General features: G+C 42.3%; 1 protein-coding gene across 1 annotated transcript in view; it reads right to left on the bottom strand.

Moving 5' to 3' along the window:
• Positions 1–26,055, bottom strand: part of LOC122540761 (suppressor of tumorigenicity 14 protein-like) — a 129,250-nt gene that overhangs the window by 102,419 nt on the left and 776 nt on the right. The gene's annotated exons all lie outside the window — the stretch shown is intronic.

The following is a 26,055-nucleotide window of genomic DNA, read 5'->3' as shown; positions in this document are numbered from 1 at the left end:
CTCTTCTGAACCCTCTCCAGCTTGATAATATTCTTCTGATAACTGGGAGACCAGAACTGGACACAGTATTTAGAAGAGGCCTCACCAATGTCCCGTCTGCAGACCTCACTTTCTCCCATGGAAGAAAGGGAGCTTGGGGAGATGAATAGTGATATCTTGAAAAGAATCTACATTACAGAATTTGGGGTGCTGGAGGTAGATAAATCCCTGGACCCTGATCAAATATATCCCAGAACATTGTAGGAAGCATTTGGAAAGACATGTGATAGTCAGCATGATTTCATCTAGGTGGTAAAAACAATGACTGCAGATGCTGGAAACCAGATTCTGGATTAGTGGTGCTGGAAGAGCACAGCAGTTCAGGCAGCATCCAAGGAGCTTCGAAATCGACGTTTCTGTGGGAAATTGCGCCTCTCAAATTTCATTAAATTTTCTGCAGAGGTGAAAATGAAGGTAGACCAAGGCAGAGTGGTAGATGCTATCTACACAGACTTTAACAAGACCATCAACAAGGTTCCACAAGTAAACTGGTTAGTAAGGTTAGATCACATGAGATGCAGGCAGAGCTAGCCAATTAGAAACAAAATGGGACCTTGGTCAACTGAGCCAATGGGCAAAGGAATGGGAGGTGGAGCTCTTGCCTAATCCCATCAACATTGGCTTTGCCTTGATTTAGAATTTTAACTTGTGGAGCAGGCCCATTCTTTTCCATAACCACTTTAAAACTAATAGAATTATAATCACTGGAGCTTCAGATAAATATGCAGTGTTGCATTTTGGCAAGACAACCAGAGCAGGACTTACATAATTAATGATAGTGTCCTGGGCAGTGTTGTCCTGAGGAGGGGCTGAATAAGCTGGGACCTTTCTCCCTGGAGCATAGGAGGCCAAGGGGTGACCTTATATAATGCAAAATCATGGGGGGCATAGAGAAGGTGAAGAGCCAGGGTCTTGTCCCCACGATAGGGATGTCCAAAACTAGAGGCCATAGGTTTAAGGTGAGAGGGCAAAGATTTAAAAAGAACCAGAGGGAAACTTTTGTAGACATAGAGTGGAGCATATATGAAACAGAGGACACAGTAGAGGTCAGTATTTAAGAGCTATTTGGGCAGGTAGATGGATAGGAAAGGTTTAGGAGGGATGTTGGCCAAACACAGGCAAATGAGACTACATTTAGTTTAGGAAACCTGGTTAGCATGGGCGAGTTAGGCTGGAGGGCCAGTTTCGGAGTATATGACTCTGTGTTCTTTGGTGGATTCTGTTGCATATTTTGGAAATGGCAGGGAAAGATCTTTTGAATGCAGAGACTGAAGGAGTGAGACTGAGGATAAGGGGAATCTTTTTGTGAACTGAGGAGAGGCACAAGGACAGAAGTGCAATAAATGGTTGGATATGGCTGAGGGCCCTGTCAACTACAGTGGGAGGAATCCTCAGTTGAGGAAAAGGGAGAACATGTTGGTGGGACTCAGTGGAATTGGTACTATCATAACCAACGTAGCAGAGACATAGAAACTGAGAGAATGAAATAAAGTCCTCACAGAATCCAAGGTGTGAAGGAATATCATCAAGGTAACTAAGAGTCAGTGGGTTAGTAACAACTACTGGATAGAGATGCAAACAAGACAAGTTGAAGAATTAGAATTGTCAGCCTCAGTGCAGAAAAGTCACAGAGCCATAGAGATGTACAGCATGGAAACAGACCCTTCGGTCCAATTCATCCATGCTGACCAGATATCCTAAATTAATCTAGACCCATTTGCCAACATTTAGCCCATATCCCTCGAAACTCTTCCTACTCATAAACCCATCCAGAAGCCTTTTAAATATTGTAATTGTACTAGTCTCCCACCATTTCCTCTTGCAGCTCATCCCATTTATGCCCCACCCTCTGCGTGAAAACGTTGCCCATTAGGCCCTTCCATCCCCTCTCACCCTAAACCTATGCCCTCTAGTTCTGGACTCCCCCACCCCAGGCAAAAGACCTTGTCTACTTATTCTATCCAAGCCCCTCATGATATTGTAAATCTCTAGAAGGTCACCCCTCGACACTCCAGGGAAAACAGCTCCAGCCTATTCAGCCTCTCCATATAGCTCAAACTCTCCGACCCTGGCAACATTCTTGTAAATCTTTTCTGAACCCTTTCAAGTATCCTTCCTATAGGAGGGAGGCCAGAATTGCACACAATATTTCAAAATACTTTGGGAAAAAAAAATGGCTTCAATAGAGTAGTTCAGGAGGAACAGTTTCCACTAGCAGGACAAAACTGTCCTGTCACCCCACCCTCAAATCGCATCCACTCTCAACATAACTTACGTCAGAAGGAGGAAGGTCAGGTTACTGAAATTTTAAAGAATTAACATACGATTATCATTCAGCGACAGGCCAGAAACAGCTGTTTCCCATTAACTCTCTCCATCCTAATTTCAGTATACGCCAGACCTGAATGCTCTTGCAGCATAGTGGTATTGTCTCTATATCTGAACCAGGAGACCATGGATTTGTTTCAGATCTCCAGCATCGGAACTTCTTTATTTTAGTTTAGTGTTTAATTTACTGCCACATCTCTTCCAGGTATGCCACCTTGAAATTCTGCTCCTCTCTCCAACAGGATTTCTATTCTAACCTTTCTTCTTGCTCACCATCATTACTTTTGTTTTCAAAATGCAGTACTGAAGAAGGTTGGACGTTAACTCTGGAAAATGTGTTGCTGGAAAAGCGCAGCAGGTCAGGCAGCATCCAAGGAGCAGGAGAATCAACGTTTCGGGCACAAGCCCTTCTTTCCTGAAAAAGGGCTTATGCCTGAAACATTGATTCGCCTGCTTCTTGGATGCTGCCTGACCTGCTGCGCTTTTCCAGCAACACATTTTTTAGCTCTGATCTCCAGCATCTGCAGTCCTCACTTTCTCCTGGACGTTAACTCTGCTTTCTCTGGTAATTTTCATTTTGATTAGATTACTTACAGTATGGAAACAGGCCCTTCGGCCCAACAAGTCCACACCGACCCTCCGAAGAGCAATCCACCCAGACCCATTTTTCCACATTTACCCCTACACCTAACACTACAGGCAATTTAGCATAGCCAATTTACCTAACCTGCACATTTTTGGATTGTGGGAGGAAACCGGAGCACACCCATGCAGACACAGGGAGAATGTGCAAACTCCACACAGTCAATCGCCTGAGGTGGGAAGCGAACCCGGGTCTCTGGTGCTGTGAGGCAGCAGTGCTAACCACTGTGCCACCGTGCCGCCCCTTTTGGTTTCAGATCTTCAGCATCTGCAGTTCTACACTTTATTTACATACCTGGGATCTAGTCCCACCTGCTGCAAAAGGTGTGTAATAACTCTGCACAGGTTGATTCATGAATATCGAGACCAGACCTGTAAGGACTTGGTTTATGAAGTGGCTTGACAAGTATACCAGGTTCAAACACTGAACTGGTGAACAAGAACAATACAAAATCAAATTGTGGTTTGATGAGGCAGTGAGTCGTGGCAAGCCTGAGCACCTTGGGTTTAGTGAGTAAAAACAGGCATGACTCTTTAAATAACAAAACAGAATGACTTGCACACTGATTGAACAGGGAACCTATTGCAGCTATCATATACACCCCGAAGAACTATTATCCCTGGGCTGCACTGTAGCAATGCCAAGGAAGTCACGAGATGACCTGCGTTTGCTGAAAATTATAAGTGTTCAGGATGAGTCCTCAGTTCCTGATCCAGGGAATCTTACAAAGATATTGTTCCCTGCAGACAGTGAGTCACCAGAGGACATGATAAAAATAACTTGGGTCATGAGTAAAGCACAGCTCCCACACTTGCATTACACCAAAACTCATTACACCACACTTGCTCACACCCAACAAGAAAACTCAATCAGCTTTCCAAGCCAGGATCTGCTGCGTGCTGGAAATGATGTTATGTTGGTGTAACAACAAGGAAGCAAGTGTTCAGTGATGGATTCTGGTCACTGAACACTGTTAAAATTGCACTACATTTGCAGTCTACAATACCCAAATTTTCTTTTCCAGTGTTCCAAAAGTGTTTCATTCTGTCCCACAGTGGCACATCTTCCCACAACTACAGCCTGTTAAGAGCATCTGAACAAATCGGTTAGTTTCACAAAAAGGGGTGAAGTCTTTCCAGTAACTTTGTACAGTCTCACATTTGATCACGGTGAGAGGGCGGGACTCAGATTCAGAGTCCAAGCTACAATATGCAGTTTCTCATCTCATTCGATATCTTGTTCAGAAATCGTACACAGAATCACTCTCACCAATATATATTTATATAGAACCTTTAATGCTCACATAAAACATACTAAGTTGTATCCCAGATGTGATTGTCACACAAATTCTGACACCAAGCCGCATAAGGAGATATTAGGGTGAATGAACAAAAGGTTGGAGTCAAAGAGGTTGATTTTAAGGAGCATTTTGAAATGGTAAAGAGAAGTAGTGAAGTGCAGTGGCCGTCTTCTTCACTATTCTGCCCACCTGTGCCTCCACTTTCAAGGAACCATGAATCTGCACTCCAACATAGGACAGTACAGCACAGAACAGGCCCTTCGGCCCACGATGTTGTGCCGAACATTTATCCTAGCTTAAGCACCCATCCATGTACCTATCCAATTGCCGCTTAAAGGTCACCAATGATTCTGACTCTGCCACTACCATAGGCAGCGCATTCCATGCCCCCACCACTCTCTGGGTAAAGAACCTACCCCTGACATCCCCCCATACCTTCCACCCTTCACCTTAAATTTATGTCCCCTTGTTGTACCATGTCCTCTGTTGTACCCAGGGAAAAAGTCTCTGATTGTCTACTCTATCTATTCCCCTGATCATCTTATAAACCTCTATCAAGTCACCCCTCATCCTTCGCCGTTCCAATGAGAAAAGGCCTAGCACTCTCAACCTATCCTCGTACGACGTATTCTCCATTCCAGGCAACATCCTGGTAAATCTTCTCTGCACCCTCTCCAAAGCTTCCACATCTTTCCTAAAATGAGGCGACCAGAACTGCACACAGTACTCCAAATGTGGCCTTACCAAGGTCCTATACAGCTGCAACATCACCCCGCGACTCTTGAATTCAATCCCTCTGCTAATGAATGCTAATACACCATAGGCCATCTTACAAGCTCTATCCACCTGAGTGGCAACTTTCAAAGATCTATGAACATAGACCCCAAGATCCCTCTGCTCCTCCACCTTACTAAGAACCCTGTATTCCGCATTCTTATTTGTCCTTCCAAAATGGACAACCTCACACTTGAGCTGAAAATGTGTTGCTGGAAAAGCGCAGCAGGTCAGGCAGCATCCAAGGAGCAGGAGAATCGACGTTTCAGGCATGAGCCCTTCTTCAGGAATGAGGAAAGTGTGTCCAGTAGGCTAAGATAAAAGGTAGGGAGGAGGGACTTGGGGGAGGGGTGTTGGAAATGCGATAGGTGGAAGGAGGTCAAGGTGAGGGTGATAGGCCGGAGTGGGGGTGGGGCCGGAGAGGTCAGGAAGAAGATTGCAGGTTAGGAAGGCTGTGCTAAGTTCGAGGGATTTGACTGAGACAAGGTGGGGGGAGGGGAAATGAGGAAACTGGAGAAATCGGAGTTCATCCCTTGTGGTGGGAGGTGTCCTAGGCAGAAGATGAGGCACTCTTCATCCAACCGTCGTGTTGCCATGGTCTGGCGATGGAGGAGTCCAAGGACCTGCATGTCCATGGTGGAGTGGGAGGGGGAGTTGAAGTGTTGAGCCACGGGGTAGTTCGGTTGGTTGGTCTGGGTGTCCCAGAGGTGTTCTCTGAAACGTTCCGCAAGTAGGCGGCCTGTCTCCCCAATATAGAGGAGGCCACATCATTTATTGCATCCGCTGCACTCGATGTGTGTGGAGGTGCAGGTGAATTTGTGGCGGATATGGAAGTATCCCTTGGGGCCTTGGAGGGAAGTAAGGGGGGAGGTGTGGGTGCAAGTTTTGCATTTCTTGCGGTTGTAGGGGAAGGTGCCGGGAGTGGAGGTTGGGTTGGTGGCGGGTGTGGACCTGACGAGGGAGTCACGGAGGGAGTGGCCTTTTCGGAACGCTGATAGGAGAGGGGAGGGAAATATATCCCTGGTGGTGGGGTCCGTTTGGAGGTGGCGGAAATGACGACAGATGATACGATGTCTATGGAGTTGGTGGAGTGGTAGGTGAGGACCAGTGGGGTTCTGTCCTGGTGGCGCTTGGAGGGGCGGGGCTCAAGGGTGGAGGGGCGGGAAGTGGAGGAGATGCAGTGGAGGGCATCGTCGATCACATCTGGGGGGAAATTGCGGTCCTTGGAGGAGGCCATCTGGGTTGTACGGTATTGGAACTGGTCCTCCTGGGAGCAGATGCAGTGGAGACGAAGGAATTGGGAATATGGGATGGCGTTTTTACAGGGGGCAGGGTGGGGTGTGGTGTAGTCTAGGTAGCAGTGGGAGTCGGTCGGTTGATAGTAAATGTCCGTGTTGATTCGGTCGCCCGAGATAGAAATGGAAAGGTCTAGGAAGGGGACGGAGGAGTCTGAGATGGTCCAGGTGAATTTGTGGTCGGGGTGGAAGGTGTTGGTAAAGTGGATGAACTGTTCAACCTCCTCGTGGGAGCACGAGGCAGCGCAGATACAGTCATCGATGTAGCGAAGGAAAAGGTGGGGGGTAGTGCCAGTGTAGCTGCGGAAAATGGACTGTTCCACATATCCTACGAAGAGGCAGGCATAGCTGGGGCCCATGTGGGTGCCCATGGCTACTCCTTTGGTTTGGAGGAAGAGGGAGGATTGGAAAGAGAATTTGTTCAGGGTGAGGACCAGTTCAGTCAGTCAAAGGAGGGTGTCAGTGGAAGGGTACTGGTACGGCGGGAAAGGAAGAAGCGGAGGGCTTTGAGTCCTTTGTGATGGGGGATGGAGGTGTACAGGGACTGGATGTCCATGGTGAAGATAAGGCGTTGGGGACCGGGGAAGCGAAAATCATGGAGGAGGTGGAGGGCGTGGGTGGTGTCCCGAACATACGTGGGGAGTTCTTGGACTAAGGGGGACAGGACCGTGTCGAGGTCGAGAACCTCACACTTGACAGGGTTGAACTCCATCTGCCACTCCTCAGCCCAGCTCTGCATCATATCTAAGCCCCTTTGCAGCAGACAACAGCCCTCCTCACTATCCACAACTCCACCAACATCGTAGTCCCAAGTACCTATCCACGCCTTAAGCTCACCCACCTTATTTCTGATACTCCTTGCGTTGAAATATACACACTTGAGCCCATCTCTGTGTCCACAAGTATTCCCTGTCAGTGCTACCTTCTCCACAGTCTCCCTATATTCTTGGACATCCTGAAAAACAGCTAACCTACTTGCTGGACTACAAGTCCGGATCCTATCCCCCTGCCAAATTAGTTTAAACTCTGCCCCCCTGAAGAGTGCTAGCAAACCTATCGCCCAGGATATTGGTGCCCTTCTGGTTCAGGTGCAACCCTTCCTGCTTGTACAGAATGTACCTTCCCCAGAATGCAGTCCAATCGTCCAAATACCTGAAGCCCTCCCTCCTATGCCATCCTTGCAGCCATGTGTTCAACTGCCTATTCTCTCCCTATTCCTTGCCTCACTGTCACGTGGCACTGGCAACAACCCAGAGATGATGACTCTGTCCATCCTAGCTTTTAGCTTCCAGCCTAACTCCCTGAGCTCCTGAATGACCTCCCCACCCCTCTTCCTACCTATGTCGTTGGTGCCAATGCGCAACCTGACTTCTGGCTGCACACCCTCCCCCTTAAGGATTCTGAACACACGGTCCGAGACGTCTCGGACCCTGGCATCCGGGAGGCAACAAACCATCCGAGAGTCTTGCCCATGTCCACAGAACCACCTGTCTGTCCCTCTAACTATAGAGTGCTCTCCACCTCTCCCCCTTACCCTTCTGGGCCTCAGAGCCGGACCTTGTGCCAGAGACCCGGTCACTGCAGCTTACCCCTGCTAGGCCATCCCCCCCAACAAGGTCTCTTTGTTCAGTAACACTCCCCAGGACCTTATCATGAAGTGTAGAAGTCCTTACCTGACCATTAAGTGAAATTGTCCTGTCCTGATTTACCTTTCCAAAATGCTGCCCTTCACATATATCTAAATTAAAATCCATTTGGCCTTCTCTGCCTATTGGCCAATCTCATCTAGATCCCACTGTACTCTGAGGTAACCTTTACCATTCACCTCCAATTTTGGTGTCATCTGCAAACCTATTTACCATGCCTCCATATTCACATCCATGTCATTTATATAAATGACAAAAGGCAGTGGACCCAACACCGATCATTGTAGCACACCATTGGTCATAGGCCCAGTGAGTCTGAAAAGCACCCTCCACCATCACCTTCTGCCTCCGACCTTCAAGCCAGTTCTGTATCCAAATGGCTAATTCTCCCTGTATTGCATGTAACTTAACCTTACTAACCAGTCTACCATGTGGAACCTTGTTGAACACCTTACTGAAGTCCATATAGATCACTCTGCTCTCATCCTCTTTGTTACTTCTTCAAAAACCTCTACATAGTGAGGCATGATTTCCCACACACAAAGCCATGTTGACTATCCCTAATCAGTCAGAGTAGCACAGCACAAAAGGCGATTCAACGCATCAAGTCAGCACATTCATAACTGAAGAGCAAAATCAAACGCTCAGAATCTTGATACCCGAACAAGCAATGAAGTTATCCCTGAATCAACATCACAAAAACAAATTATTGGTCATATCATATTGACGCTTGTGGGAGCTTTCTGTGCAGAAAAGGCCACTTCATTTCCTATATTATCACAGTGACTCCACTTTAAAAATAATTTATTAGTTGTAAGCTGCTATAGATTGTCTGGTAATCATGTCAAACACAATGCAAAGGCAAGACTTCTTACTAACAAATAAAGTATGACAACAACGCATCTAACATCTGACAACCAGCTGCAATCATTCCTGATGAAGGGCTGATGCCCAAAAAGCCAACTCTCCTGCTCTTTGGACTCTGCCTGACCTGCTATGCTTTTCCAGCACCACACCTTTTGACTCTGATCTCCAGCATCTGCTGTCCTCACTTTCTCCTAATGACAACTCTAATCGGACCCATCTCATGGAAGCTGCAATGTGGCTTCGCCAATATTAGACTGGAGTGGGACAAAGTAGAAGCCACACAATATCAGGTTATAATCCAACAGGTTTATCCGAAATCACAAGCTTTCAGAGTGCTGCTCCTTAGTCAGGTGAAGTTTCACCTAACCATTGAGTAGCAGTCCAAAAGTTTGTGATTTCACATAACTGTTGGACAATAACTTGGTGTCATGTGACTTCTGACTTCATCTAAGAATTAATGAAGGCATGGTGAAATTGCACAAGTGATGTTTAAAGATTTTTTTGCAAAGTAACAAATATCAGGCTTGTTTCCAAAACAAAGTCTGACGATAAAATTGTAACTGTGATACAAAATTGGCTGAGGGACAAAATGTTGGAGCTCATGATGCAGGTGGGAGGCCTATGTACAAGGGTTTCTTTTGGAGTTGGTACCACGATCAGTGTTCTTTTTCAATATATTAATAAATGATACCTGGACACAACAGCATAAAGTCAAATACAGGTGAAACACAATGTAGTAAAGATTGAGGATAATAGCAGTAGATTTCAGATTGGAAAAGATCTGAAAATGTGTTGTTGGAAGAGCGCAGCAGGTCAGGCAGCATCCAAGGAGCAGGAGAATCGACGTTTCGGGCATGAGCCCTTCTTCAGGGAACCAATCTTTGGGCATGAGCCCTTCTTCAGCTCCTGAAGGGCTCATGCCCAAAACGTCGATTCTCCTGCTCCTTGGATGCTGCCGGACCTGCTGCGCTTTTCCAGCAACGCATTTTCAGCTCTGATCTCCAGCATCTGCAGTCCTCACTTTCTCCTCGAAGATTGGAAAAGATGCAATCCTATGCTGTGAAGGAAAAAAACAACGCATATGGTAAGGAAGAGTGAAGAAAGGCAATCGAAATGAGACAAATTAAATTGAACAATTGAACAGAGGGACCTGCGACTATATTTGTCTAAACATTTGGAAGTAGCTGGACAAGTTAATAAAGCAAGTGAGTTGTTTACCTTCATAACTCTTTATAAACCATTGCTTAGGCCCCAAACTGCAGTATTATATTGAATACTGGACACTGCATTCAAGAAGATGTCAAGGCCTTAGAGAATCGTACAAGGGATTTGAAACTTCAGTTGCGTGGTGACTAGAGAAATTAGGATTGTTCTCCATGGAGCAAAAAGAATTAAAGAAACATGTAACAGTGTTCAAAATCATGAAGGGTGTCACAAAATAAGAGAAAACTAAGGGTCAAGAGAACAAGAAAACAAGAAAACAATAGAACAAGAGAACAAATAACTGAGAAAAGAACTGAATCAAGACTTGGCAACATTCTAATGCAGCAAGTTGCTATGATTTAAAATTCACTCTGACTGGAAGTATGCGAGTAGCAGATAAAATTATAACCTTCAAAATTGAATTGGTCAAATACTTGAAAAGGGAAATTTCAGGACTGTAGGGAAGGAGGCGAGAGAGAGAATTAATTGGGCAACCTTCGAAATATTCAGTGAAGGGGTTCTGTGTGTATTATTACACAGTTCCATGAGATTATCATGCATGAATTATAATTTAAGTATAAGTCTACAAACATTTGTAAATAAGTGTCTCTCTTCAATCTCATCCTTTCTTGTACTAAATTGTTTTGTGACAAGTACCCAAGACAATATGATAGAAATTACTAAAGTATTTTAGATCAAGTATTGTGCAACAAACCAGGATTAATAAGTAATTTTACTGTAAAAGATCCACTGGGAGAAAAGATATCGCTTCATATAAGCAAAGTCAGAGCTCATGAAATAAAATGAGCAGTAGCAACATGGACACGGAATTGGCTGAGTGAAAAGAAACAGTGAGGAGCTCATGTTTCTCAGGCAGTGGGTGAAGGTTCATGGAGGAGTTCCCCTGTGGTCAAAGTCAATCTTCCTGATTTCTATTCATGACTTGAATCTAAGTATAAAGGGCACAATCTCAAGGTTTCTGAACAAAACGGAACTTTGGACTATGAGAAAGATAATGCAGAACTTCACTGAAGGCTGCACGGCAAGTTCAGAGAATAGTTAATAAACCTTAAATTGCTGCATGGTTTATAAATAAGTAAGCAGGTTAAACTTGCGAATAACACTGGTTCTGCCTGAACTGGAGTACTGTGTCCAGTACTGGGTGCCACACTTCAGAAAAGATGTGAAGGCACTAGCAAGTGCACTAAAGATTAAGTTTGAAAAGATTAAATAGAAATGCACAAGAATAGTCCTGGACTCAGGAATTGTAGTCATATGGACCAATTGGAAAACAAAATCATTTTGAGAAAAGATCTTTGAAAGATTTGATTGAGCTATTTAAAACTGCAAGGGGTTGAGGCATTGGCGGAAGAATTGAGAACTAGTAGGCAAAGATTTAAGTTAAATCAGCAAAAGAATGAATAGGTACATGAGAAAACTTTTGCACAGTGGTTAAGATCTAGAATGTGCTGAGAGCATGATAGAGGCAGATTCAATTGAAATTATCAAGGGGAATTGAATGTCATTGGAAAAAGATGTACAGGGCTATGGGGGTGGGTGGGGTGGAGGTCGTAGAAAATCTTGTAATTTTTCTGTAAAAAAGTGAGCATCATAAAACTGAAATGGAATTTTAAAGGTAATTATACATCAATGAGGGAAGAGCTGCCCAAGAGTGTTTGGATGGCAATGAACAGTAGGAAACATTTCAAAATATTCAACACAAACACATACTACTGAAAAACAAGATTTAGTAAGAAAGACATATCCATGGCTTGTGAAGGAAAGTAAGTATAGTTTTAGATTGAGAAAGTATTAAATGTGGCAAAGAACATAATAAAGTATAAAGGTATTTTAGCAAAAAGCCAGCAAAAGCAGATGAAACTTGAAATATACTGTTACATTCCAAGAAGGTCCAGCAGGAGCTTTAAGGTAGTGTTCATTCCGCAGGCAGCAAGGTTAGACAAAACTATTTCACAACCAAAATACCATGCAAGAACTGTAACAAACACTACATTGGCCAAACAGGCAGAAAACTAGCCACCAGGATACATGAACATCAACTAGCCACAAAACGACATGACCTTCTCCCACTAGTATCCTTACATATGGATGAGGAAGGACACCACTTCGACTGGGACAACACATCCATCCTAGGATAACCAAACAGAGACACGCACAAGAATTCCTAGAAGCATGGCATTCCAATCGGAACTCTATCAACAAACACATCTCCCATCCCCTGAGAAAAAGAACAGGACATGACAGCACCAACCCAAAGAAACCCAAACATATAAACAGAAAGCAGGAATTATCAGCAGTGCTTCGCCCAGAGGCCCACTGAAGATGTTACCTAGTAAGGTGACGAAATGTCTGGAAACAAACCTTCCAGCTCAGCAAGCAAACCTACATCCACAATGAAAATATTTACAATCACGTATACAATGGTCAGTAGATTCCTATGTGGCTTCAGGTGGACCTCAGGCATCTATTTCTATCTTTAACTTTAGGGTGTACAGTGCTAGGAAAATTATCCATTATTGCCTTTTCCTGAGATAACTGAATGTTCAGAGGCTCTCACAGTGTTCTCCATTAATGTACAATAAGGTATCCTCAGATGCTCCAGTTTCTGTTCTGTCTTTAGGTTTGTCCAGAGTTATTTATGGATCTTGAATTAATGCAGCCATCTGGTTTCTAACAGCTGATGTGCATTTCTTCTCTGTACTAAATCTTCACTTGTCTATATGGTAACTGACTGGCCCAGTCTATGCTACAACAATGGCTAGCACTCACTCCTTATCAGCAATGTAATTCTTCACCAATGTGCCTTGACATCTTTGGAAAACATTGCATTTGGCCTTGTTCTCATGTTCAAAAACCCAAATCTGTTGTTTCTTGTCAATATGTCCTTTGTCATGGGTGTTTTCAACAAATCAAATGCTGTGCGCTTTACCACGAGCAATGCCGGAAAACTCTAGTACGTAAACAAACACTGGTTCAGTCTTTTGGATAATGATCCTTGGCACTAGTTACCTTCAAGGAATGTTTCAATACCTAAACAAACCTTGCTACTAAACCATTAGTGGTTGGCTGATAAGGAGCTGATAGGTGGATATGTTGAATTCTATTCTGCATTAGATAGTCCATAATCTCTTGTGATATAATAACTGTGGACCATTATCACTAACAAGTTGTTCTAGATAACCAAACCTCAATCTTCCCTAAGCTCCCAATAGTTTTCTCCAAAGACACTGTCTTCACAATGGCAAATTCAGGCTGTTTAGTATGCATGTCAAACACTGAAAAACATTCTCCCTTCAAACGTTTCAGCATAGTCAATATGGATTCTTCATCTAGCCTTTCTGACCATTCCCACTGTGTTGGCAGTCATGGAGATAGTTTGAGAACACTTGTGCAAGCTGTACATATTTCCATCTTCTCAATTTTGAAGTCAAACCCTAGCTATCTCCTTCATTCTGAGATTAGTACAGTGACCATCATGTGGTTGATTTAATGGACATTTTCTTAATTGTGGTGAAATGATGATTCATTGGGGAATGAGGCGCACACTACCAGATTAATAGTGACTTTAAAATCAGTGTATACATGCCAATTCAAACTTTTTTTCATCACTAGTATGATAGGTGTGACCCAATTAAATTCATTTATCGTTTCAAGGATATGAGTTTTGACTAGCATCTAATTCTGCCTTGACCTTTAATCTGATTGCATAATGCATTGATCTAGTCTTGCAACATTTTGCTCGATCCTCATCCTTGATTTAACAGAAATCTATTTCATGTTCCCAAATCCCCATGAAAACAATGACATTTCTTTAGAATTTATGATAGTTCAGTCTCAGAACCTGACAAGCAGTTTACTTCAGTCCAGTTGAGTTTGATTTTCCCCAACCACATTCTTCCCAAGAAGCACAAACATTTCCTTTGATAATGTGTGAGTGTGATAGCATTGCTGAACATTCAAACTGATACAACTCCTTCAAAACACCACTTCGTCTGTAGATGTGTTTAGTAGAATCTTTGAGGATTGCAATGTCACTCAGCTGTTTCTGATGTACACTTCCAGGCATTAATGAGAGCAGCATTCATGTCAACCTCCATTCTTACCACTTTGCCTTTCAGTAAGACAGTAATCCAGTCCTTTGTGGGATTCAAGGAAATTGAGAAAATTCATAACCACAATTGGCTGGGCAGCTGGAAAAAGAGAATGATGGTTGAAGGGTGTATCTCCAACCAGAAATCTGTGTCCAGCTGTCAATGTTAGAGTGCTTGTTACTTGGGGTTTACATAAATGATTTAGAATTGAATATAGGAGAGTTGACAATTATGTTTGCAGATGATTCAATAATATGTAGAATGGTAATCAGTTTCAAATGAAATTCAAACCAAATAAATGTGAGGTGATGCACTTTTCACCAAGAGTGGTGGGAATCTGGAATTCACTACAAGGTGCAGTTGGGATACTAAAACAAAAAGGTTTTGGCCCAAGTGCTGGAAAACAGGATTAGAACAGTTAGATGGCTTTCAAGCTGAATTCTATAAAGAATTTACAGGAATATTGGCTGGTCCACTTATGGACATGTATAACTACACATACAGTCAGGGCTGTCTCCCGCCTTCGTTGGAAGAGGCAAATATCTCTCCTATCCTTAAAAAAGGAAAGGACCCAGAAGATTGTGCGTCATACAGACCAATATCCTTGCTAAATGTAGATTTAAAAATCCTTTCTAAAACATTAGCAATGAGACTAGAAAGGGTACTGCCACATATTATAAAGGAGGATCAGACGGGGTTTATTAAGGGCCATAGATCATCCAATAATATTAGAAGGGTTTTGAATATGATCCAAGCCTGCCATCAAAGAAAGATACCAGGAGTAGTAGTCTCATTAGACGCAGAAAAGGCATTCGATAGGGTTGCATGGTCATATTTGTTTTACACAATGGAAAGGTTTGGCGTTGGAAAGGTGTTTACCAAATGGATCTCAACATTGTATAGTAATCCCAAAGCAGTTGTGGTTACCAATGGATTAGGTTCGGATAGCTTCAGTGTGGGTAGGGGCTGCCGTCAGGGATGTACTCTCTCGCCACTGTTATTTACGCTAATAATTGAGCCACTAGCAGAATGCGGGCTGACCCTAATATAACGGCCCCGAGGATTGGTACAGGTAAACATAAAATTACTCTTTATGCAGATGATGTTCTTCTATTCCTCAGTAATCTTCTGATGTCCGTACCTCGCTTAATCCAAGTTATTAATACATTTAGCTATAAAATTAATTTCTCAAAATCGGAGGCTATGCCAATGGCCTTGCTATGATACCCCACTTAGTGGACGGATCCCACTTTCCCTTTCGGTGGTCCCTGGAGGGTTTCTTATATTTAGGCATTTTTATTACCCCAGTATTTGGTCAGTTATACAAGGCTAACTTTGTGCATTTACTGGAAAGGATAAGGCAGGACCTCCAGCAATGGGGAGACCTTCCAATTTCCTGGCTGGGTAGAATAGCACTAATTAAATTGAATGTCCTGCCCCATCTCCTATACCCTATGAGAATGCTTCCGGTGATGTTGCCGAGGCTGGCACTACATAAATTATATGGCTGGTTGGGTTCCTTTATCTGGAATCATAGACGGCCCCTCATTAAGCTGAGGAAACTACAGCTTTCACAGGCAAGGGGAGGATTGGACTTAACTGATATTTCCTAAAATCTGGGAAGTTCCCTATTAAGTTACATAGCTGATTGGGTCTTGTCTGACCCGCAATCAATTTGGCTGGACATCGAGGCTTCTCAAGTAAAATGCCCACTTATTAACCTTTTATTTTCAGACAAAGGAAAATCATTACGGATTACTGTAAAAACCCTAAACACAATTAAAGCTTGGAATATAATGCAGCAAAATGAGGGCAACTCACATAAAACATCCCCCTATGCTCCGATAGTGGGAGCATGGGGATTCCAACCGGGGTTTACAGATGCCACTTTTAAACTCTGGAGATCCAGGGGTATCTCATGTTTAGGGGACCTATTTAAAGGAGTCCTGATGTCTTTTGAACAGCTGCGTCAGAAATTTTGGATTACCTAATGGAGACCTCTTTCGATACTTCCAAATTCAAGATTACATACAGAAGAAGACTACGTTTTTAGATAGTCTTTATAAATTAGATAGAGAATGTAGAGTACTACGACCAATGGGGGTATCTTCCATCAGTACTATTTATCATTTACTACATGATGAAGTATCGGGAGATATGGACAATCTGCTTAAAACATGGGATCAGGAATTGGGACTAGAAATCTCTATAGAAATGTGGAATTACATTTGGGAAAACGCCAGAAGAATCACGTGTAACAGAACTCAGGCTATCCAACTGAAGATACTTCATAGGGCCCATATAGCACCAGATCGATTGGCAAAATTCAAGGCAAGAGCATCTCCAATGTGTCCCAAATGTAAAATAGAGGTGGGCACTCTTGTATATTGCCTATGGACCTGTCATAAGATCTGTAGATATTGGACTAAAATAGCAAATACCCTGACAGAAATCTTAGGAACGGAAATTAGAATGGACCCTGTATCTCTCCTTTTGGGCTTTTCGAACTTACCCTCCCTGGATATGCACGGGAAGAGATTATTTTCTATTCTCTCTTTCTGTGCAAGGAAACATATTTTGGTAAACTGGGAGCTGAGGGCCCCCCTGGACTTTCAAATTGGCACAGATTAATTATGGAATGTATTCCCCTTGTCTTCCTTACAAATATGGTGCACCAAAAGACCGAATTATTTCATAAAATATGGCAGCCCTTCTTGAATTACATAAATACAGATATTTCGGCTATCCTAACAAGGGCTTTTATTTAATTGAGATTGCGAACGTAGCTGATCCGGGGCCCCTTGGGAGAGGAATCCTGCACGAATACGGGTTTTGTTACATTTGATGTTAATACATTCCGAGCATGTATCTCACTATCCAATTTCTGTGTTATCTGTTGTTTTTTTTTCTTTCTCTTATTTGAATAACATAAGAGACTTAATTATACACTCTGGTTAGCTGTAGGTTGGATTAGTAGTTAGTTGAGTTTTGTTTTTTCCCTCGGTATTTTTCTTTTGTTAAATTTTGGTTATTATTTATTTAAGATTTAATTGTAGATCAATGTGTGCACTTGGGATTCTTTTTATTTTTGTAAACTTGTAAAAATGTTAAATTTCCAATAAAAATATCTATAAAAAAAGCCATTTGCAAACTAAGAGCTTGAAGGACCTAGCTCCACCCACTGTTCATATTTTTGAAAAACCTACCACTCCAGGGTCATCTGAGGTAGACTCAGAGTCAAAAGTTGTAACCATCGGCTCTTTCTGAGTTTGTGTGGTATGTTTTGATCAGATTGGCCATTACCACACAGAATAGTTTTGGTCTGCCCTTTATCAGCATCAAGCTTACAGTGAGGAAATGGTTAGTGCAATATTCATGGGGTTACCAACAAAATTAATCTTACTTGCATGGAAGTGGAGAAATCCCGAAGGTTACACTAACCTGCAAAGGTTTAGAGTGGATAATAAAGAGCCCTCTGGCAAATCTACCTTCTAACTTCTTTGCCCCAAGAACAACCATCCCAGCATTTCCAATCTAACCTTTAATTGAAATCTCTCAACCCTGGAGTCATCTCACAGAACATAGAACAATACAGCGCAGAACAGGCCCTTCGGCCCTCGATGTTGCGCCAACCTGTGAACTATTCTCAGCCCGTCCCCCTACACTATCTCAAAATCATCCATGTGCTTATCTAAGGATTGTTTAAATCTCCCGAATGTGGCTGAGTTGACTACATTAGCAGGTAGAGCATTCCACAGCCTTACCATGCCCTTACCACTCTCTTACCGCCCTTACCTCTCCTCTGCACTCCCTCAAGGACCCTCACATCCTTCAAGTTTGATGACAGAACTGGACACAATACTTTAGCTGTGACCTAACCAGAGTTTCAGAAAGGTGCAGCATAATGTCACTGATTTGATTCTCAATACTTTTACGAAATCTAAGATACTTTGCTGACTACTCTCTCAGTATATCCTGTCACCTTCAGAGATCCATGCAGATTAAATACTAGGTCTCAAAGTCTTGGACTTTAGTAAGGCATTTGATAAGGTTCCCCATGATAAACTAAGAGAAAGTGAAGTCACATGGTGTGCAGGGTGTTCTAGCTAGGTGGATAAAGAACTGGTTAAGCAACAGGAGACAGAGAGTAGTAGTTGAAGGGAGTTTCTTGAAATGGAGAAAGATGCCCAGTGGTGTTCCACAGGGATCAGTATCGGGGCCACTGTTGTTTGTGATATACATAAATGATCTGGAAGAGGGCACTGCTGGTATGATCAGCAAGTTTGCAGATGACACGAAGATTGGTGGAATAGGAGAAAGCATAACGGACTGTCAGAGAATACAGGAGGATATAGATAGACTGGAGAGTTGGGCAGAAAAGTGGCAGATGGTTTTCAATCCAGACAAACGTGAGGTGATGCATTTAGGCAAGTCTAATTCTAAAACGAATTATACAATGAACAGAAGAGCCTTGGGAAAAGTTGATGGGCAGAGAGATCTGGGAGTGCAGGTCCATTGTACCCTGAAGGTTGCTGCACAGGTGGATAGAGTGGTTAAGAAGGCATATAGTATGCTTGCCTTCATTGGCCAGGGTATTGAGTATAAGAGCTGGCAAGTCATGTTAAAATTGTACAAGACATTGGTTCGGCCGCACTTAGAATACTGTGTACTGTTCTGGCCACCACATTATCAAAAGGATGTGGACACTTTGGAGAGGGTGCAGAGAAGGTTTGCGAGGATGTTGCCTGGTATGGAAGGTGTTAGCTATGAAGAGAGGTTGAGTTGGTTAGGATTTTTTCATTAGAGAAAAGGAGATTGAGGGGGGACCTGATTGAGGTTTACAAAATCATGAAGGGTATAGACAGTGTGGATAGAGACAAGCTTTTTCCCAGGGTGAAGGATTCAATAATGAGAGGTCACGCTTTCAAGGTGAGAGGTGGAAAATTTAAAGGGGGATACACATGGTAAGTACTTCACACAGAGGGTGGTGGGTATTTGGAACACGTTACCAGTAGAGGTGGTAGAGGCAGGCACGGAAGATTCATTTACGATGCTTAGGAATTGACCGACAGGTTTAGACAATAGATTTGGATCGGCTCAGGCTTGGAGGGCCGAAGGGCCTGTTCCTGGGCTGTAAATTTTCATTGTTCTTTGTTCAAAGGACCTTCCACAAAGCAGCATGTCCTCCAGATTGATACAATAAAGTAGCAATCCTGTGCTGAAGTCCTGGAATCAGCTTTGAATCCAGAGCTTTCCAAACTGAAAGGCTTTCGTTAGGAGGTTCTAGCTGTGCCATAGCGGCAACAACATTTTCAAAGGACATTACTTGGCTGACTATAGTTATGATTTCTTAGTTTCACTTGAAGCAGCAGCAATTGCTGTGACTATTTTATGTAAAAGTACAGCTCCTGCATTTCCCAGCAGCGACCTGCTTAAGGGCAAGGTGTGCCAGAATTTCCACGTCATTAAATTGCTGTAAAAGCTGATCGTTGCCATAGGATACTATAATCAAGATTACATCACATGATCTAAATTCACAATTCAATCAAAATGATAAACATCTCTCAAATCTGACCAATAACAGAAATACATAGAAGTCATAGAAACTTACAGTGCAGAAATGAATGGCATGTAAACCATTGTGCAACTCTCGACAAGCTTTCATTTACTAGTCACTAACAGTAACTACTACTTAAATACAAAATTGTCCTCAAGTTGTAAAAGGTGCAATATAAATGCACATATCTATTTTTAACATCACTGCCCTTTGAGTTCTATCACGAAGGCAACGGGATGCCCAAGGGAAGCTGTAACATAGGGATCATACATGCATTTCCTGCCATTATCCTTTCAAGTGGTTGAGCTCGTGGGTTTGGAAGATGCTGTTAAAGGAGCCAAGCTGAGTTCCCAGTGTCTCTCGTATCTGGTACACTGCGTGGCGGTGGTGGAAGGAGTGAAGATTAAGCGAGGAATAATCAAGAAACAATAGCCCAATCAGTTCAGTTGTAGCGATTGGAAAATTACTGGAAAAACTCTGAGGGACAGCATTAATGATCATTTAGGAAAGCATCAATTAATTGCGAACAGCCAGGATGGATTTGTTAGCAGACGATTGTTTCTGACGACATTGGTTGAATGTTTTGAGAAGGAAATAAGATGTCGGTTAATGTTTATTTATATAGTCCATGTGTATTTCAGCAAGATGTTGCATGAAGTCCCACAAATACATTGGTCAGAAAGTAAAAACATACTGAATCCAGCAGAAAGGTACAATTTGGATCTATAATTAGCTCAGTGGTTGAAATCAAAGGATGGAATCTAAGGAGGCTTATATCAATGACTTACACTTACAGAATCACTACAGTGCGAAAACAGGCCCTTTGGCCCACAAGTCCACAACGATCCTCTGAAGAGTAATCCATTTCCGTACTCTATTATCCTATATTTACCCCTGAACACTAAGGGCAATTTAGCATGGCCAATTCACCTAACCTGCACATTTTTGGATTAGGGAAGAAACCGGAGCGCCCAGAGGAAACCCACGCAGAAACGGGGAGAATGTGCAAACTCCACACAGACAGTCACCCGAGGCTGGAATCAAACCCAGGTCCCTGGTGCTATGAGGCAGCAGTGCTAACCACTGAGCCACTATGCCACCTAAATGTAAAAGCCTGAGATCAATAAGTTCACAGTTGAAAAAAATTGATTGTGGTTAAGAATAAGGAAGAAAGTTGTAGACTGGAAAAGATACCATTGGGCTAACTAGGTCAACAGAAAAAAGGCAAATAAAATTCAGTTCAGAAGTAATGCATTTGGGGAACAAAACAAGGCAATGGAATGGATAATAAATGGTAAGATATTGAAATGTGTACAGAAATCACACAGTGCATGTCCACAGATACAAGTCAATGGCTGGACAGATAGATAAGGTAGTTAAGACAGCATTTGAAATGCTTTTCTTTATTTGCTGAGGTTATACTAGAAATATATAACAGTAGTTAGATACAGCTACATGACTGCATACAATTCGGGTCACCACGGGCAGGATTTTCTGAAGAGTAACAATCACAGTCAGACTGCTATTCTACTTCTGCGTTTTACATTGAACTGAAGTGTGAAGTTCTTTCTCAATCAGAACTCCTTCGGAAATGAGGAACCACACTTTAAATCTGATAGGATCCTCAAAGTGTAGGACAGTTAGGGGAAGTCAAACCACATCACAACATTGGTTGCCAGCTTTTGTGATTTTATAGTTCATCATTAAACAGATGAACTTTAACAGATCCCATAAAGGGCAAGTTCCAGGAGGGTAGGGTGCCATGTGGAAATGAGGCCAAATAAGTATTCCACTGTTTAGGGAGGATTAGGATATCACGTTTGGCAGGGTAGGAGTGTTGATGTCAGGTCCTGGAGGAAGAGGAGGGGGAGGACTGCCAGGTTGGGAAGGGGCTTTCAGTCCCAAGGCAGTGGGGCCTCAAGAAAAGGTGTTGCAGTGTCACAAAGTGAGGTGGGGGTACAGTATAATAGTTATCCAAGGGTTACACTAGATTTTTAAATCATTTTGCATTTCTTGGGTAACTACTTACTTAGCTGCAGAAAAGCCCTCTGAATTTTCAGATTTAAATGGATTCAGAGGGTTCCAGGTTTAAGTAAATTGCCCATGAGAATCTTCAATTTCCCAAGCAATTTCACAGGGAACTCTGCGGGATCCTGATAGATAATACCATCTATGCTGCAGAAACATCTATCTGGCCAAAGGAAAATCCGGATCCACGTTCCAGGAAAGATCCAGTCACAAAAGAGAAATGGGATATTTAGGAGGATGTAACCACACGAGGAAAATTTCAGTTATGTGGAAAGACTAGATAAGTGGGGCATTTATTTTTAAATGGAACAGAGGAGGTTGCAAGGAGATTTAATTGTAGTAGAGAAACTATGAGAAGCCTGAATAGACGGATACGAAGAACCCATTTCCCTTACCAGAAAGATGAATAACTAGCGTATACAGATTTGAAGTAATGGTCAGAAATACTGGCAAGGTAGTGGTCAGAAATATTGGAGAGGTATCAAGGAGGAATGCTTTCATCCACAGGATAGTGGGGATCTCATCCTCATGCTTGAAAAAAAAAATAGTAGAGCCAGAAACCCTCAATGCACTATAAGGAATGTCTGGATACACGCAAGATGCAGTCATCTATAGAGCTACATACCAAAGAGTTCTAAAGTAAAATTATTAAACACTACAAACAATAATTGCAAAAGGAGCTCCTTACTAGAAGGAAGGTGATTTTTAGGGAGGATTGGGAGATCACGTTTGGCAGGGTAGGAGCGTTGATGTCAGGTCCTGGAGGAAGAGGAGGGGGTGATTTTTACAAGCTCAGACCAACCCCAAAAGCTTTGCTATGAGTGAAGTACTTACAAAGTCCAATCACAGCTGAAGTGTAACTTTCACTTAATAAGGCTTCAGATTAATATCTTGTCCAAAAGACAGTGCAACACTCCTGCTGTACAGCAGCAAATATCCAGCCTGGGCTGTGTATTCAGGACTCTGAAGTCAGGATTGAATACAACCAACTGATTTAGCACCAAAACTGCTAGTCACTGAGCTACCACTGACACAAATATAACAAAATAAAAAAACAAAAGAACTGCAGATGCTGTAAATCAGAAATAAAAACAAAATGCTGGAAAAGCTCATCAGATCTGGCAGCATATGTGGAGAGAAATCAGAGTTAATGTTTCAGTTCAAGTGAAGCTTCCTCAGAACATATATAACACAATGTTGGAGCTGACTCAACTTTTCTACCATTTTTTGCCTCTGTTTGAGACCGTTTTACCAGTGAGAAGACACTGACCATTTACCTCGGACTATAACCACAGTAAGAGCAGCAACAACTGAATCCTAATCTATCCAAATGGGGAAAATAAATCTTTCAACGTTGCATCTTTTTTTAGTTGCTTTTTGCGAATGATGGATGAGTCCCGGTCATATCTAGGAGTTTCTGATTACTCATTTACTTTCAGAGAAACGTAATACCCGCCCACATCTTAAAATAAACTCGAATAAATTCACAGCCATGACTAATCAGTTCAAAGCAACACAGGCAAAACTGGTGAGTATCTACAGCGCATCCATTCCGTCATGTCCTGAGTCATCACAACAGGGGAGGAACAAGGACAAATTAAACTATGTTAAAGTATAGAATCACTCGTCCACAATCTTTTAAGACTGCTGTTGCCTCTTAAATGAGCATTGACTTAATTATTAGAAGCAGTCAGGTTGGGAAGTAGACTGTTGATCTTTAACACAAGAATTGGTGCTGGACCTCTATGGTTTCAGATTTCAAATATTTGAAACTGAATGATTTCTAAGAATGCACAAGTTTAATTTGAAAAGCTCACTGTCCATTTCTTCAATCCCACTATTCCACACACTACCTCAAAACTGCTCAATCATCTCATTGATGTCTATGGGACCCTGCTATATGCAGATAGGTTACTATGTTCTCTTTAAAATTGAACTCAATTAAGCACACAACAATTTGGGACATCTTGGGAGTTTTTTTTTTCTTAAGTTACAAATGCTCTGTCCTTTAATTATATTGCAATATAATTCATTCATTCCCAGAATGCTGTAACCTTCTCTGCTTTGCTCAGTTTCCCTCCTATAATCTCCCACTTCTAAAAATCAAATCTCAGTTAAGTTAGCAACCATTTTCTGCTGTACCTTATGAGGCCTCAGTTATGCCCTGTATCTTGTATTCTCAACAATAGTAACTGTATCGAAACAGGACCTTGTTCAGCAGTTCGAGAAAAATTCCCCAGGCTTCCTAAATCCAGAAAGCCTGAAACCTATCCTGAGTAATAAACACAAAACAACTTAAAGCTAGCAACAATATCCACAACCAGGAGAAGCTAATAACATTAATGAATGCCAAATGCTAAACAAAATTCTCACATTCAAGCTTCAGATTTACATCACTTTCTATTCAAATAGTATAAATCTGGATTTATTCTCTGAACTCTTGCAAATTAGATCACCGATGTTCTCCCATCCTTTCAGCAGTTAGAGAACTTCGATACTTGGGTGATACACAAAATGAGAGTACAGAATTTAGAATTAGAATCCCTACAGTATGGAAACAAGCCCTTTGGCCCAACAAGTCCACATTGACCCTCCAAAGAGTAATCCACCCAGACCCATTCCCCTACCTGTTATTTAACCTTGACTAATGCACCTAACTACTATGGGCAATTTAGCACAGTCAATTCTCCTAACCTGCACATCTTTGGTTTGTGGAAGGAAACCCAAACAGACATAGGGACAATGTGCAAACTCCACACAGACAGTCGCCTGAAGATGGAATCGAACTCAGGTCCCTGGCGCTGTGGAGCAGCAGTGCTAACCACTCAGCCACCACTGTGCCGCTCACAGACTACAGAACAAATATGGTTCCACGGTTCAAAATCTCTTCTACCCTAACTCAAAACTATTATGGAATACATGAGTAAACTATCCATTTGAAGTGATGCATCTCACTCAAAAACAAACCCCTCACTTTTAAAATTTGCACAGAACTATGACAGGTTTTATACCACCCAGCCAAGGCAGAATTCTCTCCACTTTATTCCTTCCCTAAAAATACACGAGACAGGAAACTAATATCAAATGGCACAATGACTGCCATAATATAGCAGCTATTATAAATCCAGCACGTTGCTCTACATTTGCCCACTGGAACTGAGAAACAGCATGGTGTTACTGGAGATTCTGCCCATCCTAAAATTTGTAATAAAGACAAAATACTGCAGATGTTAGAAATCTGGAACAGAATGCTGAAGGAACTTAACAGGTCTGAAAATGCTGTTTCTTTCGCCACAGATGCTGAGAGACCCAAGTTTCTCCAGCATTCTGTGATTGTTTATAATTCATAACATTTGGGAATAATGGAGAGTATCCGGTAACCTTAAGTAGTGGAATAACAAGATTTTTTTCATCTTGTTGGGGTCAGAGAACAAAAATTCAGAACCATGACTGGTATGGACACTATGTTCCATAGATACAAGTCCTGCACAGCAATGACTGCCTGCATTAATCGCTCATTCAGTGAGGTCATGCATGTGATTAAATAAAATCTCCTACTCTGAGTTTTGTGTTTCAACCTACATTCCTTGAATTTTTTTTTCACAACCAGTGCTCCAATGCAGAAATAGTGTCATTGATATAATGTAGGAAAAGTGACAGTTCTTAAAAGTGCCATCAGACTTTTTATATTAAGCTCCAAGGGCAGACATCTCATCTTTAAGACGATACAGTGCAGTTTTTCCTCCGTATTGCACTGGGAGTGTCAGCCTGGATTATTTATTCAAGTCTCTGGCATAAGTTAAATCCACAATTTTCTGACAGAGGAAAATATTCTCTCTCATGAGTCAAAGCTGAATAACCAGTTCTATAATTCCAAAATTATTCTTTCCATCAGAACCAAAGTGCAACAGTAAACATTAGTTGCATTACAGGCGTTGGATATCTCCTACGAAACATGTCTCCTCCCAATCTGATTCCAACAAGATTCAAAATTCATTTTGTATATTTTCCATGTGACCTCAAACAGGAACCTTTAAACCAGGCATTGTTCTGAGTTTAGAGTTTACAATATTTCAATATACAATATGGACATCATTAAGTTGCTTGCCATTTTAATGAACTACCTTGTTCACATGCTGCTAACATCTCTGTACTGTGTCTGCTACACTGCTCCTGTAACGCTCAACACAATACCACCTCAGTTTCTGCTTGGTCAACTTACAGCCTCCAGTCCTCAACTGAAGTGCAATAACTTCATAGAAT

This window comes from Chiloscyllium plagiosum, unplaced genomic scaffold, assembly GCF_037043375.1.
Source record: "Chiloscyllium plagiosum isolate Xiang-an unplaced genomic scaffold, Cpla_swu_hap1 HiC_scaffold_29, whole genome shotgun sequence".
NCBI classification, from domain to species: domain Eukaryota; kingdom Metazoa; phylum Chordata; class Chondrichthyes; order Orectolobiformes; family Hemiscylliidae; genus Chiloscyllium; species Chiloscyllium plagiosum.
This window is presented reverse-complemented; position numbering and strand designations above follow the sequence as displayed.